At 43.6% G+C, this 18615-nt stretch overlaps 1 protein-coding gene and 1 non-coding gene across 5 annotated transcripts in view; one reads left to right on the top strand and one right to left on the bottom strand.

Annotated features, from left to right (window-relative positions):
• LOC119969650 (translocating chain-associated membrane protein 1-like 1) overlaps positions 1-18615 on the bottom strand; it is a 109514-nt gene that overhangs the window by 55478 nt on the left and 35421 nt on the right. The gene's annotated exons all lie outside the window — the stretch shown is intronic.
• Positions 8492-8598, top strand: LOC119969809. Its single transcript, XR_005461478.1, has one exon. It is a non-coding gene; the product is annotated as a U6 spliceosomal RNA (small nuclear RNA).

Raw genomic sequence — 18615 nt, 5'->3', positions numbered from 1 at the left:
CCCTCAGCCCAACAAGTCTGCACTGATCAAAAACAACCTAGCCATTCCAATCCCACTTTCTAACACTTAGCCCATTGCCTTGTGCACCTTGGGATCGCAATTACATGTACAAATACAAATGATACGAGGGTTTCTGCCTCCAGCACCCTTTCAGGCAGTGGGTTCGACACTCCGACACCCCTTTGGATAAAAATATTTTTCCTCACATGCCTTGTAAACCTCCTGCCCCCTACCTTAAATCTATGTCCCTGGTCATTGATCTCTCCACCAAGTTTCTTCCCATCTACTCTATCTATGCCCCTCATAATTTTATACATCTCAAACATGCCCTCCCCACCCCCCTCTCAGTCTCCAAGGAAAACAATCCAAATCTATCCAATTTCTCTTCACAACTAAAGCTCTTCAGCCCAGGCAACATTCCAGTAAATCTCCTCTGCACCCTTTCCAGTGCTATCATATCCCTCCTATAATGTGGATTCCAGAACTGCACATAATTCTCTAGCTGTGGCCAATCACTGTTTTATACAGTTCCAGCATAACCGCCCTGCTCTTAAAACTCCATGCCTCGGCTAATAATGGCATGTATACCATATACCTTCTGCTACGCTAAGGGAAGGTGTACATGTACACCAAGGTCCCTCTGAACCTCGGTGCTTCCCAGGGTCCTGCCATTTAGCATGTATTGATTTTATTGACTTTAATAATCAGAAAATCAGTACTGCCATGAATTAGGTGCACTCACTCCTATACCGAACTCTCTCGATATATGAAATGGGAGGAGTCTCAATATTTATTAAAAGATCAGAAATTAGATAAGCAGCAATATATTAGCTTGTTGCATCAGTGCTTTGTCGGAAAACAATATCTACTGTAGCTGAACTAAATGGCATGATGGGAAATTGAGACAGGAGAAATATTCGGACTTCAGCTACAAAAGGTGCATAATGATGGAAACCACAAGTGCCCAGGTACAACACCGACCGTGGTGAACCACAAGAAAGTTCATAAGCAAAAGATAGCAACTTTGTACTGAAAAGGAGGAAGAGACATTAAAACTAGACAACCGTTCCTTCACTGTCACTGGTGCAAATTCCTGGAACTCCCTCCCTAACAGCACAGTGGGTGTACCTACACTTCAATGACTGCAGCGGATCAAGAAGGCAACTCACCACCTTCTGAAGGGCAACTAGAGCTGGGCAACAAATTGATTGATATTTATTGTCATATGTACCGAAGTACAGCCAAGTACAGTAAATGCTGGCCTAACAATCGACGCCCACATCCCGTGAATGAATTTTTAAAAATTTGACATCAGTCAACAGGTTGCAAACAAAATATTCAATGAGATGTTCAAAAGTGGAAAGGAAGAAATTAAAGATTGAATCTTTATTTCTGATTCCATGAGACAGTCTTCAATCTTCAACCAATAGCAAAGCATTCCAAGGACTGAACCAATTTAAACTTCAAACAATGTGGAATCGATCCAAGATTAAGTTGATTCCTTCCAAGTTGAATCAGGTTTACAACCTTGGACTTGATGAACACCGTTTCTCAGATCAGCATCATCATGCATGCTATGCCCAAAACCAGGTCCTTGGCTCATAAAAGTCTTTCCATATCTCTCGATTATATTATTTTCATTTGCCAATAACATCCTTCATCTGAAACCATCCAGCATTGATATGAAAGGAAATGAAATGAAAATCGCTTGTCACGAGTAGGCTTCAATGAAGTTACTGTGAAAAGCCCCTAGTCGCCACATTCCGGCACCTGTCCGGGGAGGCTGGTACGGGAATTGAACCGTGCTGCTGGCCTGCTTGGTCTGCTTTAAAAGCCAGCAATTTAGCCCAGTGAGCTAAACCAGCCCCCTAATATTCTCTTCCTTCTTTTTCTCAAATTTTCCTTCCATAATATAGTCCATTTCCTCTTACAATGCCCTCAATCCAGTCTCTCTGCCTTTTCCTAATTATATTCAGTAACTTTCTTCATTCGTTCACTCACTTCAGCATTTAATGTTACTTTTTCTGTTCAGCAGATCCTTTCCATTCTCCTCCAAACCACATTGAACAAGTTAGTCTCCCTCTTCAGTAAGGTCCACATCTCACATCAGAAAACACTCCAAATCAAGCTTTTACAAGTGGTTTCTTTGGTATTTTGATTCTCTTGCTTCCAGAAATCCAAAGCACCTCCCCACTCACTGTCACAACTCTCAACACAACTTTGATGCATGGGCAATCAGACTAATTGTATGAAAGTCAAACTATCAGCTCTTTAGTTCTTGCACATATGAGTAAATCAATATTTAAGTTCTTCCCCATGTTTTTTAATTAACTCTAGGTATTTTATCTGTTCCATCGTTTTCAAGGTCTCATTTCTTGATGCTTTTCACTCATTCTCAATATTTCTGGTCTGATTAAATCTTTTCAATCTCAATCATTTCAGGAATTTTTGCATTCAGTTCTTCAATTTCTTCAATATGTTCCTTCCATCTTTTCCCAATTTTTTCAGCTTTCGCAAATAAAACACCTTCCTTTCTCTCTGCGGCTTTGGTCGTTTATACTGAGTGCCAGTAGTCTCTTTTGCACAAGGTTTACCCTTCCTAATCAACTTGGAGTATATTACACTGCTCTTTTAACCATTGTTCTCTTGAGGATTATACAAAGTCGGTTCAATTATTGTATGCTACCTGCAGCAGCATAGCTCACAAACATTGGGCTTCAGAGATGGACTAGGCAGGGCTACCCTCGGTCTGTCTTGTTTGCGCTTGCCATCGAGCCACCGATGAAGGCCATTAGGTTGGATCCCCTTGATATCAGGGTTGAAATATGGGACGAAGCAGCACCAGATCACTCTTTATGCAGATGACATGCCACTGTTAGTGTCAAACCCTGGTGTTTCAGTCCCTACCATTATTGAAGTGGTGGATAGTTTTAGTGCCTTTTCTGATTACAAGATTAACTTTACTAAGTCTGAGGCTATGCTTGGGGGAGGGGGGGGGGGCGCAAAGGGGTAAACCATTGCCTCTTGCTAATTTCCCCATTAGATAGTCCCCCATGAGATTTAAGTATCTTGGGGTTTCCATTACCCTTTCCTTTAGAAAGTTGTATAGGGCCAATTTACCCCTCAATACAGCCATGAGATGTATTTTGCTCAGGGGTTAGCACTCCCCATTTCATGGTTCGGGAGGATTGCCCGAATTAAAATGAACGTATTGCCTAGATGATTATATGTTTTGCAAATGCTGCCCATTTTGTTGTCAGCTAAAGTAGTTAAAGATGTTAATAATATGATTAGCATATTTATTTAGAGCAAAAAGCTATCTCACCTATAGTTTGGCGGAGGGTGGATTGGGTCTCCTAAATATTAGGCCACTATCAGCTGGCCTCTCATCTAAGATTCATTAGAGACTGTGTTAGGATTGATACAACATCAACATTCAGACAGTAGTCAATTTTCCCATGACAGGCTTGTTGTTTTATGGTGACTTGAAAGCGGGCTCGCTGAATGGGATAATCCTATTAATATCCTTACTTTTGGAGCGTGGAGGTTGTTCCGCCAAATAGGAGGATCTAAACTGACTTCCACTCTCTCTCCTATCTCGGCCAGTCCAGACTTTTCGTCTGGTCTAATCGACTATGGATTTGATACCTAGTGAGATAGAGGCATTTGTAGGCTGGGAGACATGTTCGGAGATGTTTTTTTGTCAGCCTTTGAGCAGCTCGGTCAGCAATTAGGAACCCCAAGACACTCCTTTTTAAAATATTTACAACTTAGATACTTTGTCCTCAACAAGATTTCCCCGCGTCTTGACTCCTCCATTTCCCCAATTGAAAGAATCTTCACTTTGGTGGAGCCTAAATAATTGATTGACAAGTTCTATGATGTTTTGAACTCCAGGGCTTGCGTCATCATTTCAAGTGCCTTGCAGGCATGGGAAAAGGCTATCATGATTTATGAGGAAACATGGGGTAACATATGGGACTGTGTCGGCAAAATTTTGTTTTGCAATAAAATGAAAAAGAGGCCCAGTTGAACATTCTGGACAGTATTCATATTATGCCTAGTGCCAGACACAGGTTTGATTTTGCTTTATCAGCTATGTGCCTAAAGTGCCAGGTAGCTGAATGCAATAATATATTGTCTATGGGCCTTGGTCAAGATCAAATTCTATTGGTCAGGTCCGATCAGGCAAATGTAGAGGATTTTTGATAGCGCCTAGAGTCTAATCCTGTATTTTTCATTTTGGGTCTCCCAGATGAGAGAATCACAAATTCTAATGAAAAAAGGCTGTATAACCTAAAAATATCCTATGCTCCTGGATTAGTGACAAATATCCCTCGATCCAAAACTGGCATAACATAGGCTGATTATGGAAGTTCATTCCCCATGGAATTTCTGACATCTGTTCTCAATTCCATAAAGTATCGGACTCCAATCTTAAATTTATAGGCTCCACTTTGGCTGACTTGCTTTTGCTGGGCTTTCCATGAGTGAACTCATCTTATTTCAACTCAATTCAACTCATCTCAAGTTGTTAGTCTGAATTGCTATACTTTGGAGTGTGCAACCGGTGTTGTTATCCTTCAGTATTAACATAACCTTGCCCTCTTTTTCCAACTCACTGTGGTATCTTGTTGGATTGATCTGGCATTTAGGCTGAGGGCTCTGGTTACTCAACTGACCTGTTTGGCTTGTATTTATGCTGGTAATAACTCTTGTTCTGTCTGTACCCACTTTACATCAACTTTGGCGAGGCCAGCATTTATTGCTCATCCTTAAATACCTACAGGAGGTGGGTGACTGGCCTATTGACCTTCTTGAATCGCTGCAGTCTGAGTTGCACCCACTGGGGGTTCCAGCACTGTGACCCAGCAAGTGAATGAACGACGGTATATTTCCAAGTCAGGAGGGGAACTTCCAAGTGGTGGTGTTCTCATGCGTCTGTAGATGGTGGATAGGGTTGGGGTCAGGAGGTGGGTTACTCGCCAAAAGCTTCCTAGCCTTAAACCTGCTCTTGCAGTCACAATATTTATATGGCTAGTCCAATTCTTCTTCTGGCAAATGGTAATCACCAGGATGTTGATAGTGGGGGATTCAGCAATGATAATACCATTGAATGTCAAAGAACAAAGAACAATACAGGAACAGGCCCTTCGGCCCTCCAAGCCTGCGCCGCTCACGATACCAAAACCTTCTGCACTTCCGGGGTCCATATCCCACTATTCCCATCCTATTTATGTATTTGTCACGGTGCATCTTAAACATCGCTGTCATATCTGCTTCCACCAGCTCCCCCGGCAATGCGTGTCAGGCACTCACCACTGTCTGTATACAAAACTTGCCTCCTCTAAAGTTTCTCTCTTGCACCTTAAACCTATGTCCCTCGTAAATAACTTTTTCACCCTGGGAAAAAGCTTCTGACCATCCAAGGAGCAATCTTTTGTTCCTCTCTTATTGGAGATGGTCATTGCCTGGCACTTCTGTGGCCCAAATGTTACTTGCAACTTGTCATCCCAAGCCTGGATATTGTCCAGGTCTGGCTACATTTGCACGTGGACTGCTTCAGTATAGGTAGCATTGTGGATAGCACAAATGCTTCACAGCGCCAGGGTCCCAGGTTCGATTCCCCGCTGGGTCACTGTCTGTGTGGAGTCTGCACGTTCTCCCCGTGTGTGCGTGGGTTTCCTCCGGGTGCCTCCCACAGTCTAAAGATGTGCAGGTTAGGTGGTTTGGCCATGATAAATTGCCCTCAGGGTCCAAATTGCCCCTTAGTGTTAGGTGGGGTTTCTGGGTTATGGGGATAGGGTGGAGGTATGGGATTGGGTAGGGTGCTCTTTCCAAGAGCCAGTGCAGACTCGATGGGCTGAATGGCCTCCTTCTGCACTATAAATTCTATGGAAAAAAAAAAGGAGTTACGAATGGTGCTGAACATTGTGTAATCAGCAGTGAGCATACTCACCACTGACTTAATGTTGGAAGAAAGGTCATTGATGAAGGACCCGAAGATGGTTGGGCCTAGGAAACTACCTTGATGAACTTCTGCAATGAGTCCCGGGACTGATCTCCAACAACCACAGCCATTTTGTGCTAGGTATGATTCTAATCAGTGGAAAGTTTTCCCGCTAATTCCAACTGACTCCAGTTTTGCTAGGTTTCCTTGATGCCATACTCGATCAAATGCTGTCTTGATGTCAAGGGCAGTCACCCTTACCTCATTTAAACCTATCGGGTTTAGCTCTTTATTTCCATATTTGAACCAAAGTTGTAATGGAGCCAGGAACGGAGTGACCGTAGTAGATTCTAAACAAATAGTCAGTGAGCAGATTCTTGTTAAGCAACTGTTGCTTTTTTTTTTATAAATGTTTTTATTCTCCATTTTCACATTTTCCTCCAAAATGTACACCCCACCCACAAACAGTAAACGATAACAAATACAAAATCAATCCCCTTAACAATAACAAAGATCCCATCCTCCCACCACCTCAAACAACGGCCCACCTGTCAAGATATGCATCCAATAAAACAAACCCTCCCACGGTGGAAACAAAAAACAAAGGGAAAAAAGAAAAAAGGAGTCCAACCCCCCTCCCACCCCACCCCCCCCACCCCACAACCTCTGAAAGAGTGCCGTACGTGATACCCAAGAGTTGTAATCCACCCCCCTCTCCAACTCCTCCCATCCACTGCCTCATGTAAAACTCCTCCCCCCAACCTCTGTTCCTTCCCCCCAACTTTCTACCGCAGCTAGTTCTGCCAGGCTCCGATGGCCGCAGCCCCTCCCTCCACCTCACTGCCGTTCACTGGCCAGTTTAAACCGGCCAGCGCGGAGGTCCCCGCCCGGGTCCCTTTCCCCTTGCCCGGCCCCAGGAAAGCCCAGAAATCCCCTTTTAGCACACACACCCCGCATATCCACCTACACCCCAAAGAGCCCTCACTTCGAGTGCAAGTCCCCCCACTTCCCTTGCCCAAATATATACAACATTGGCTCCTTTAGCCCACACACCTGCACGCAGTGAAACAAAAAAGAAGAAAATACAGTCCTGAGGTTACATCGGCACATGGCCATTTCTCAATTTCTCAGTTCTGCCACAGTCCTTCTGCCTTCGCAAACTCCTCCGCTACTTCCACTGTTCCAAAATAAAAGTAATTGAGCTTATAAGTCACCCTCAGCTTCGCTGGATATACAATGCCGCACTGCACCTTGCTAATGTACAGTGCCCTCTTCACCCGGTTGAAAGCAGCCCGCCTCCTCGCCAGCTCCACCGTAAAGTCCTGGTATACACGTATACCAGCACCAGCCCACTGCACCACCCACTTCTGCTTGGCCCAGGACAGGACCTTCTCCTTCACACTGTACCTACGGAAGCAGAGTCACTACCCTTGGCGGCTCACTCGCCTTTGGTACAGGCCTCCACGACCGATGAGCCCTATCCAGTTCATATCGGGAGGGATCCTCCCCCTCCCCCAATAGTTTCGCCAGCATAGTGGCAAAATACTCAGTCGGCCTCGGCCCTTTAACTCCTTCGGGCAGCCCCACAATCCTCAAATTCTGTCGCCTGGATCTGTTTTCCAGGTCTTCCATTTTCCCTCGTAGATCCATGTTAATCTCCATCACCTTCCGCATCTCCTTCCCCATCGAGGTAAGTTGATCACCGTGCTGCAACAACGTCTCCTCCACTTCCTTCAGCGCCTCACCTTCGCCACTGCACCCACCACCGTCGTCGCCACCGGGGAAATCGCCTCCTCCACCAGCACACTCAAAAGCTCCCTATATCCTTCCTCATTGCCTCCAAGTGTTTTGTAAACTGCCTTTCGAATTCTGCAATGCGGCCTCTCCGGGTGCTCCAGCCTCCTTTTTCCTTGGTGATCCCGTGGTGACTTCTCCATTCCCCGGCGGACCCTCAGCTGTCTTTTTAATGGCCGTCTTCTTGCTGATCCTGGACATCCTCTTCTGCTGTGCCTCCTGTGTGGCTTCTATGTGCCTTCTGCCTGCTTTTTATGCGTCCGTGGAGCCTGGGAGTGGGCTTAAAGCCCCAAAAATGCCGTTCCCGAGCGGGAGCCCTCCGTTGCGCGCTGCCTCCCGCCGTCACCGGAAGTCCCCCAAGCAACTACTGCTTGATTACACTGCTGACGACCCCTTCTATCACTTCGCTGATGATCGAGAGTAGATTAACGAGGCGGTGACTGGCCAGGTTGGATTTGCACAGGACATACCTGGGCAATTTTCCACATTACTGGGTAGATGCCAGTGTTGCAGCTGTACTGGAACAGCTTGGCTAGGGGCATAGCATGTTCTGGAACACAAGACTCGAGTACTATTGCCGAAATATTGTCAGGGCCATACCCTTTGCAATATCCAGTGCCTTCAGCAGTTTCTCAATATCATGTGGAATGTTGAATTGAATGAAGGTGAAGATCAGTGATGCTGGCAACCTCAGGAGGTGGAGATGGATCATCCGCTCTGCACTTATAGCTGAAGACTGTTCAGAATGTGTGCTCATTTTGGCCGCACATATACTAAAATTGGAACGATAGAGAAGATCAGCATGGTCCCTGCGCAAGGATGACACATAAAGTCGCGAAGCGTTCCACATTTTGGGCGGCATGGTGGCACAGTGGTTAGCACTGCTGCCTCAAAGTGCTACGGATGCGGGTTCAATCCTGGCCCCAGGTCACTGTCTGTGTGGAGTTTGCACATTCTCCCCATGTCTGCGTGGATTTCACCCCCACTACCCAAAGATGTGCGGTTAGGTGCATTGGCCACGCTAAATTGCCCCTTATTTGGAAAAAAAAACCCAACTGGGTACTTTAAATTTATTTTTTAAAAAGCGAACGCTTCAGTCTTACTTTTTTCACAGATATGCTGGGCTCCTCCTTCATTGAGAATGAGGATATTTGTGGAGTCTCTTCCTCCAGCGAGTTGTTTAATTGTCCACCACCATTCACAGGTGCATGTGGCACGACTGCAGAGCTGGGATCTTTTTGAGGAATTGCTTAGCTCTGTCTATTACTTGCTGCTTACTCCATTTGACGCAAGTAGTTCTGTGCTGTAACTTCACCAGGTTGGCACCTCATTTTTAAGTATGCCAGGTGATGCACCTGGCATGCCCTCCTACACTCTTCAGTGGCCCAGGGTTGATTCCCAGGCTTGGTGGTAATGGTAGAGTGTGGAATATGTCAGACCATGAGTTTACAGATTGCGGTGGAGTACAATTCTGCTGCTGCTGATGGCCTACAGCGCTTCATGGATGCCCAGTCGCGAGTTGCTAAATCTGTACGCAGTCTATCCCATTTTAGCACTGTGGCAGTGCCACACAACACAATGGAGGACATCCTCAATGTACATCTCCACAAGGACTGTGTAGTGGTTGCTCCTACCAATACGGTTATGGACAGATGCATTTGTGGCAGGCAGGTTGCTGAGGATAAGGTGTGGTATGTTTTCACTTCAGGTTATTTCCCTCAACACTTGCCCCAATCTAGCAGGCTTTGACCGTTAGGACCCGGCAAGTTCAGTTAGATGTGATACTATCGAGCCACTCTTGGTGATGGACATTGAAGTACCCCAACCACAGTTCATTCTGCACCCTTGTCATCCTCAGTGCTTCCTCCAAGTGGTGTTCAACATGGAAGAGTACGGATTCTGCCACCTCTGCTGGGTCTGTCCTGCCGGCAGGACAGAACATACTAAGGATTGGTGATGTATGGGGCATTATCTGTCAGGTATGATTCCGTGAATATGTGTCAGGCTGTTGCTCGACTAGTCTGGGCGACTTGGCTGGTATATGCCAGTGCTGCAGCTGTACTGGAATAGCTTGGCTTGGAGTACAGCAAGTTCCAGAGCACAAGTCTTGTATTATTGCAAGAATATTGCCTTTTCAGTATCCAACACCTTCGGCCGTTTCCTGATGTAGTGTGGAGTGAATTAAATTGGCTGAAGTCTGTGATAATAAGGAGGAGACACAGATGGATCATCCAGTCAGCACATCTGGCTAAGAGTGTACTCCAAAACATGCCGTGCCCCTAGCCAAGCTGTTCCTCTACAGCTCCAACACAGGCATCTATTCCGCAATATGGAAAATTGCCTGGGTATGTATCCTAGCACTGATGTGCTAGGCTGCCCCTTCATAGAGGATGGGGATATTTGTAGAGTTTCCTCCTCCAGTGAGTTGTTTCATTGTCAACTACCGTTCACAACTAGATGTGGCAGGACTGCAGTGCTTAGCTCTGATCCGCTGGAATTGATTAGCTCTGCCAACCACTTGTTGATCATGCTGTTTGGCACACAAGTAGTACTGTGTTGTAGCTTCACCAGTTTGATACCTCATGTTCAGAGATGCCTGGTCCTAATCTTCATTGAACCAGGATTGGTCCCCATCAGTCTTGGCATTCTACCATTGTCTTCTATCTTTTACAAGATTGCAGCCGTAACCCATGATTTCTTGATCTTTTTCCCATCTGAAAAAAATCTGCACCTGCATTCCAAGGCAATATTTACACCTCATCCAACAGCACAAAACATTATCTGGAGAGCATCATATTGTTGTTTGTGGGTTCTTGCTCGCACATATTGGCTGCCATGTTTCCTATATTACAACAATGACTGCACTTCAAAAGTACTTCATTGGCTGTAAAGTGCTTTTGAGACATCAGGGGTCATCAAAAGCACTATAATAAGAATATTAATTTCTAATAGTGATCTCAGTAAGAGAAACAAAAGGATGGTTGCATTTAGAAATGGAAATGTGATTTGATGGGACTCAAATGTATAAAATAACACATTGAATTATGGAAAATGGTCTTCAAATGAATTGGCTTTTTATGATTGAATAAACAGCTGCCTGTGGTGTTGAATGTGGTGCATCAAAGGATATACCGCTGTTATACATCAGGATTGTTAATGAACATAGATCATAATAGTCAGGGAACCCATGTACTTAGCATCAACTCTTGCAATCAAAAATGCGTATCAATTTCAAGCTACGTTTCAAAGGTTTGGAATTAAATGTAGTTTCTGGTAACTTTCAAACTTAAAAATAAATGGAAAATATACTCTTGAACAATCACTGCAAGCATAACAAAATGTTCAATATTATAATCCTCTGCAAGCCTCTCAAGTATCTCATCTGAGGAACTGTAAATGCTTAATTTAGAATTAAACTTTAGCCGTATATTAACAAACCAATGCACAACAGATAGGAAATCTACCAAATAACATGTGGCAAACAGAAATACTAACTACTACCCAAGCAGCAGCAGTAGGTTGCTCCAAAGACACATCATATTGGACGCAAAACAATAATTGTGTTCCTCTCACCAGATACTGCCAGACCTGCTGAGTTTTTCTAGCACTTTGTTTTAGTATTAATAATAATAATAATCGTTATTGTCACAAGTAGGCTTACATTAACAGTGCAGTGAAGTTACTGCAAAAAGCACCGAGTTGCCACACTCTGGCACCTGTTCGGGTACACAAAGGGAGAATTCAGAATATCCAATTCATCTAACAAGCATGTCATTCGGGACTTGTGGGAGGAAACCAGAGCACCCGGAGGAAACCCACGCAGACACAGGGAGACCGTGCAGACTCCACAAAGACAGTGACCCAAGCCGGGAATCGAACCTGGGACCCTGGAGCTGTGAAGCAACAGTGCTGCCCACTGTGCTACCGTGCTGCATTTTGGATCTCCAGCATCCATTGTATTTTACTTTTATTTCAAGGATCCTTCAATTTCTCAGTCGGCAGTTGACTGCATAATGATACTTTCATTTGTACCAGAAGCACACACAAACTGTTCCTTGAGCATTCCTGGAATTCAGTCACCCATTACTCTTGTTTCAGTTAGGCCTTCTGTATTAATGGCCAGATTTGCTGAAAGTAGTTATATCCTCATTCCGCTGCCTTAACCCTTCCATCGTGTTGACACCCGAGTCCACCACCTGGACCATTTCAAAATCTGTCCTAATTCTGCATCATCACGAATGTCCTATTTGTTCCATAAAGACTGGAGAGCCCCCAAGAATTTTAAAGCAATGGGCAGCCGATTTAATAGGGTCTCTATCCCCGAGATCTGAACACCTGTTTGAACCAGGAGCCTGTACATATGAGACACTTTAGCACAACATTTTGTTTTTGAAAATCGATCAAAGTCTGTCATGAGCATTTAACCTTTCCTGAAAATTTCATCCAAGAACTAATACAGGGCCCAAATCTTCTCAACTATCCGACTAACGAGCATGTAGCTTACAAAATCTTCCTGATCGGAAGTAACACCACTAAGATGACATCGCATTTCGTTCTTGGTAGGACATATTACTCTATTCTTCACATGGTTTAGAATGCAAGAATATCGGAGGGAAATCATATCCGAACAATTTGCACCTGCTGTCGTCTGTTATTTTTTTACAATGGATACTGTGACAGTAATTTTCTCTAAAGATCTTTCTTCATTTCCACCCTTCACCTTTAGCAAATCATCATCTGCTGCCAAACCACGTTCTAGGAAGCCAGTTGAGAAAGGATATAACTGGAGTCAATGTTTTACATACTTTCATCAGCATTTGTTTAAACGGAATTACAGATTATAAGCAAGCAACTCCTAACCTCACAATCATAGTTGAAGTCTCTATTTTTATGGGCATACGCAAATCCCCAGTTCAAGTCCACTACTCTGCCTAAAAGTTTATATTTTTTATATATATAAAATATATTAAAAATTAACAAAGATGTCTTATATCAAACACAATGCCTCCATCACACTCCCTCTCGCTCCACACATACTCGCTCTTATTCTCCCACAGAGGCCTGTTCAGTTTCCAAGTAACATGACACCAACTTTACTCCACGCCTGCTTGAACATGGGCTATGTGTCTTTTTTCCATTCCACTGCAGCTGCCAACTGCTCTGCTCCCTGGCCTCACATTCCACATTCAAACAGACCTCGCCCCTAATACCACTCCCAACTTGACTGACCCACTCTCTAACTTATATACATAAACATCTTGAAAATCTACTTGGAAATTATTTGGAAATTTCCAGAGCTGAACTGTGAAATCTGTGAACACGTCACAATCAAAAGAAAATGTCTTAAAAGTGTTAAAATAAACAAATGCAAGCTGCAGGCAGGATACTAATAACCAAGGTGAACAACTCGGTAAAGCTAATATATCAAATTCTTGCATATATCACTGTCATGCACTTCCTATAACATTTTGGTTTAAATGTTTTCCTCCTAATCTTGGTCAATTTATTCTGCTACATCTAAAGTTCTTTCCTGATTAACTATCAGTACTAGATTCTCCAGCCCCAGTTCAGTTTACTTTAAATAAGGGGTTCTTTAGTGCAGCTGAGGAACTGAGTGTATATCCCTGAGTTGAAAAAATTATTCACCTGAGGAAGGAGCAGTGCTCCGAAAGCTAGTGTTTGAAACAAACATGTTGGACTTTAACCTGCTGTTGTAAGACTTCTTACTGTGCTCACCCCAGTCCAACGCCGGCATCTCCATATTATAAAATTACGAACATTAGTCCAATATTTTGAATTTAAACAGGACAATGATGAGGGTATGACAGTAGAGCTGGCAAAAGTGAACTGGCAATTTAGGTTAAGGGATAGGTCAACAGGAGTGCAGTGGCAGATACTTAAGGGGCTATTTCAGAACACACAGAATCGATACATTACCGCTGCCTCACGGCGCCGAGGATCCAGGTACGATCCTGGCCCCGGGTCACTGTCCGTGTGCAGTTTGTACATTCTTAGTGTCTGCCCCCACAAATCCAAGGCAGTGCAGAGTAGAGGGATTGGCCACACTAAAATGTCCCTTCATTAAAGAATAGATACACTCCAATAAGAAAGTAAAATAACAAGGGGCAGACCCATCATCCATGGTTAACCGAAAAAGTTAACGATAGTATCAAACTAAATAAAAAGCTTACAATTGCACAAAGATAAGTGGCAGGCCAGAAGATTGGACAGAAAATTAAAAACGAAGAATGACTCGAGGAAGAAATTAGCGAGTACGAAAGAAAGCTAGCTAAAAATATAAAGGAAGATTGTAATTTCCATCAATATTTAAGCAAGAAATATAATGGCAGATAGTAAGAGTTTCAATAGATATTTTAAAAAGATAAAAGTTGACAAAATGAGCACTGGTCCTACAGAAAATGAATCTGGGAAGCTACTAATGGAATATAAAGAGATGGCAGATGAATTGAATAAGTATTCTGCATCAGTCTTCAGTATGCAGAATACAAATAACATCCCAGAAATAGCTGTAAATCCGAAAATGGAAGGGGGAACTTTAAAAATTACAATCACCAAGGGAGTTATACTTAGTGAATTGGTGGAACTGCAATTGACAAGTTGCTGGGTCCTGACAAGATTGCATTCCCGGGTCTTAAAGTGACTACTGAGATAGCTGATGCATTGGTTTTAATTTTCTAAAACTCACTGAATTTGGGACGGTTCCATTAGACTGGAAAATAGCTAATGTAACTCCTTTATTCCAACAGGTTGGGAGACAGAAAAAAGGCAATGCTAGGCCAATTAGCTTGCTATCTGTCCAAGGGAAAATGATGAAAGCTATGTTTTTAATTTTATGGAAGGTCACTTAGAAATGGTAATCAGCAGAGTCAACATGGTCCCAAAAGTTGTGCTTGTTAAGATGTGGAGATGCCGGCGTTGGACTGGGGTGAGCACAGTAAGAAGTCTTACAACACCAGGTTAAAGTCCAACAGGTTTGTTTCAAACACGAGCTTTCGGAGCACGGCTCCTTCTTCAGGTGAATGGAAAGGCTTGTTCCAGAAATGTTTATATAGACACAGTCAGAGATGCCCCGGAATGCGAGCACCTGCAGGCAATCAAATCATCAAATCTCTCTCTGCATCTTTGATGATTTGATTGCCTGCAGGTGCTCGCATTCCGGGGCATCTCTGACTGTGTCTATATAAACATTTCTGGAACAAGCCTTTCCATTCACCTGAAGAAGGAGCCGTGCTCCGAAAGCTCGTGTTTGAAACAAACCTGTTGGACTTTAACCTGGTGTTGTAAGACTTCTTACTGTGCTTGTTAAGTAAATTGGACATTCTGAATTCTCCCCCAGTGTATCCGAACAGGCGCCATAGTGTGGCGACTAGGGGATTTTCACAGTAACTTAATTGCAGTGTTAATGTAAGCCTACTTGTGACACTAATAAAGATTATAATTAAAGGTTTTGTGAAAGGGAAATCATGTTTAATCTATTTATTAGAGTTCTTTGCAGAGTAACAGGTGCTGTGGATGATGAGGAGATTGAGTTGATGTACTGTACTTCGATTTTCAGAACCCATTAATAAGGTGCCTCAGCAAAGGTTATTGCAGAAAATAAAAGGTCATGGTGTCAGGGGTAACATATTGGCAAGGGTTGAAGATTCACTAGATAACAGGAAACAGTAGGCATAAATGGGTCCTTTTTCTGGTTGGCAGCGTGTGACGAGTAGTGTGCAACAGGAACCAATGCAGGGGCTTCAACTCTTTATCAAAGCAATGGCTGTTAATTTGCTGATGACCATTACGAGGATATAAAAGGATATAGATAGTTTAGATGAGTGGGAAAATGGAACATAATGTGGAAAAATGTCAGGTTATCCATTTTGGCAGGACAAATTTTTAAAAAGCAGCATATTATCTTATTGGGAGAAAGAGTGTAGAGCTCTGCAATCCAGAGGGATCTGGGTGTCTGGGCGCAATCACAAAAGGTGCAGCAAGTAATTAGCAATGCTATTTTTTATTGGGAGGGAAGCTGAATCCAAAAGTAAGGAGGTAATACTTCACTTGTACAGGCATTGGTGGAGCCCTCTCTGGAGTACTGTGGAGAGTATTGGTCTCCTTATTTAAGTATATAAATATATTGGAAACAGTTCAGAAAAGGTTTACTAGACTAATACCTGGAATGGCTGCGTTGTCTTATGGGGAAAGACTGGACAAACTGGGCTTGTAGCCACTCGAGTTTAGGAGAGAAACAGGCAACTTTATTGAAACAAACATGATCCGGAAAGATATTGACAGGGTGGATGTGAAATGGGTGTTTGTTCTTGTGGAAGAATCTAGAACTAAGGGCAACAGTTTAAAAATAAAAAGGTCACCCATTTAAGATAGAGACAAAGACATTGTTTTCCACTGGAGTTGAGACTGCAATTCTCTTCCTCAAAAATTTGGCTGAGGCAGTCTTTGAATAACTTTAAGGCCGAAGGAGATAGATTCTTGATTAGTAAGATGAAAGTTCATTGGGATAGGCATATCTTTTTATTAAGACAGTAAAAAATATATACAAAGCCAAATGGTACAAACATTAATTTTGTGTTGGAGAAACAGGATATCCTCCCCTCAGTACCAATGTATGGGGGGTGTGGATACTCTGATTATTAAAACAGTTCACAACATTTTTCTACAAAAAAAACAAATGGTACAAGCACTAAACTTTGCGCTGGAGAGACCAGATACCCTTGCCTTTGTACCAACAGAAGGGAAAGGAAGGGGGTGGTGGGGAGAGAGGGGAAAGGAGGGTGGTGGGGAGGGAGGGAGTCGGAGTGTTGGTGAAGGGGGGGCCCAATAGGGCACTGCCTGAATTATCTACAGAGGCAGAAAAACAAAAGAACGTTCAATTATGATGTGCCAAATTCTGGGAGTTCTCCAGAGGGGGTGAGGGGCGACAGTGTCAGGCACGAGTGAGATCCACACCCCGCTACAGAGCGTCTCGTGCACCCTGCGCTCCCGACACTGGGCGGCTGACAGCCTTCGGACAGTCGCTCTCCGGGCCCAAATGCGGAGCTGAGGTTAAAATTAGATCAGCCATGATCTGATTGAGTGGCAGAGCAGGCTCAAGGAGCTGAGTGGCCTACTCCTAATTAGTTAGCTTTGATTTCCAATTTCTAGAACAGCTGCAGTAGGCCAAGATTAATACAGTACTACTTAAAAGTATAGAACAGTCCAAGTGTAAATCTCAGAATAGTTGAAACTTCAAATATTATTTGTATGGTACAAACAATTACTTGCATTACATTTGGCCCTCTTTCCCACAGATGCAAAAAGGTTTTTAAAATGCTGATTTTATTTCACTCACTCTCTCAGAACATCTTGTTCCAAACTCTCTCAAGCTTATTAACAGACCTGTCAATCAAATAAATGCACTCCACTGCAAGCTGACCTGTAACATTAATTTCAAGAACAAAACATTGCACTTTCTAGCTTTAAAAATAATTTACATCTTCTGTTTACATGATATGGGGCGGCACGGTGGCAAAGTGGTTAGCACTGCTGCCTCACAGCACCAGGGACCCGGCCTCAAGTGACAGTGGCTGTGTGGAATTTGCACGTTCTCCCAGTGTCTGCATGGGTTTCCTCCGGGTATTCCGGTTTCCTCCCACAGTCCAAAGATGTGCCAGGTTAGGTGGATTGGCCACGCTAAATTGTCCCTTCATTGGAAAAAAAATAATTGGGTACACTAAATTTAAAAAAGAAAGTAGAGTGCTCTTTTAAAGGGTTGGTGTAGACATGATGGGCCGAATGCCCTCCTTCTGAAGATTCTATGATATCACATCCTTTCCCTAGACATCCTTCAACTTACTGTAAGCATGGTCATGGATGTTCATAGAATAAATTGCTTGGAAAAAGCCAAATGGTTAAACCCAAATTTAAAAACTTTCCAATAATGACACCGCACTTCACAAAACCACCGAGTAACGGTCAGTTTTGTATGTAAACTGCCTATAAATATCCCTCAGTGGCAGGGTGGGAGAAGCAACTCCGAGTGAGATCAGAGGACACAGGCACAGAAAGCAATTCTGAAACAAACAAACAAAAAAAATCACATGAAGGGCCAAAGATAACTGGCAAAAGTATTCAAACAAATATAATAAAGAATAAATTTTTTAAAATATATTTCAATCCAGGATGTTGAATATAAAGTCCCAGGCCCTGGACACCAGAACAGGCCTCTGGGGAAAACAATGAGAGACCTTGACTCCCCTTCCCTTCATCGCCCTCTCTCCCCCTTCCCTTCATCGCCTGCATGGTAGCACAGTGGTTAGCACAGCTCCAGGGTCCACGGTTCGATTCCCCGCTGGGTCACTGTCTGTGCAGAGGCTGCACATTCTCCCCATGCCTGCGTGGGTTTCCTGAGTGTGCTCCGGTTTCCTCCACAGTCCAAAGATGTGTAGGTGAGGTGGATTGGCGATGATAAATTGTCCTTGTTGTCCAAAAAAAGGTTAGGTGGGGTTACTGGGATGGGGTGCTCTTTCCAAGGGCCGCTGCAGACTTGAATGGCCTCCTTCTGCACTGTAAATTCTGTAACTGCAGGAGTGAGATTTATCATTTTAATGCAAGTTATTTAAGTTTTATATGTTTACACCGTCATGAGCATGAACTAGGTTAGCTCAAAAATTATGACAGCTTAAAACACTTTAAAAAAGGGCAGCACGGTGGCACAGTGGTTGGCATTGCTGCCTCACAGCGCCGAGGTCCCAGGTTCGATCCCGGCCTTGGGTCACTGTCCGTGTGGAGTTTGCACATTCTCCCCTTGTTTGCGTGGGTTTCGCCCCCACAACCCAAATATGTGCAGGTTAGGTGGATTGGTCAGA

The sequence above is a fragment of the Scyliorhinus canicula genome, chromosome 7 (assembly GCF_902713615.1).
Source record: "Scyliorhinus canicula chromosome 7, sScyCan1.1, whole genome shotgun sequence".
Taxonomy (NCBI): Eukaryota; Metazoa; Chordata; class Chondrichthyes; order Carcharhiniformes; family Scyliorhinidae; genus Scyliorhinus; species Scyliorhinus canicula.
The sequence above is the reverse complement of the archived record's forward strand: the minus strand, read 5'-3'. Positions and strand labels throughout refer to the sequence as shown.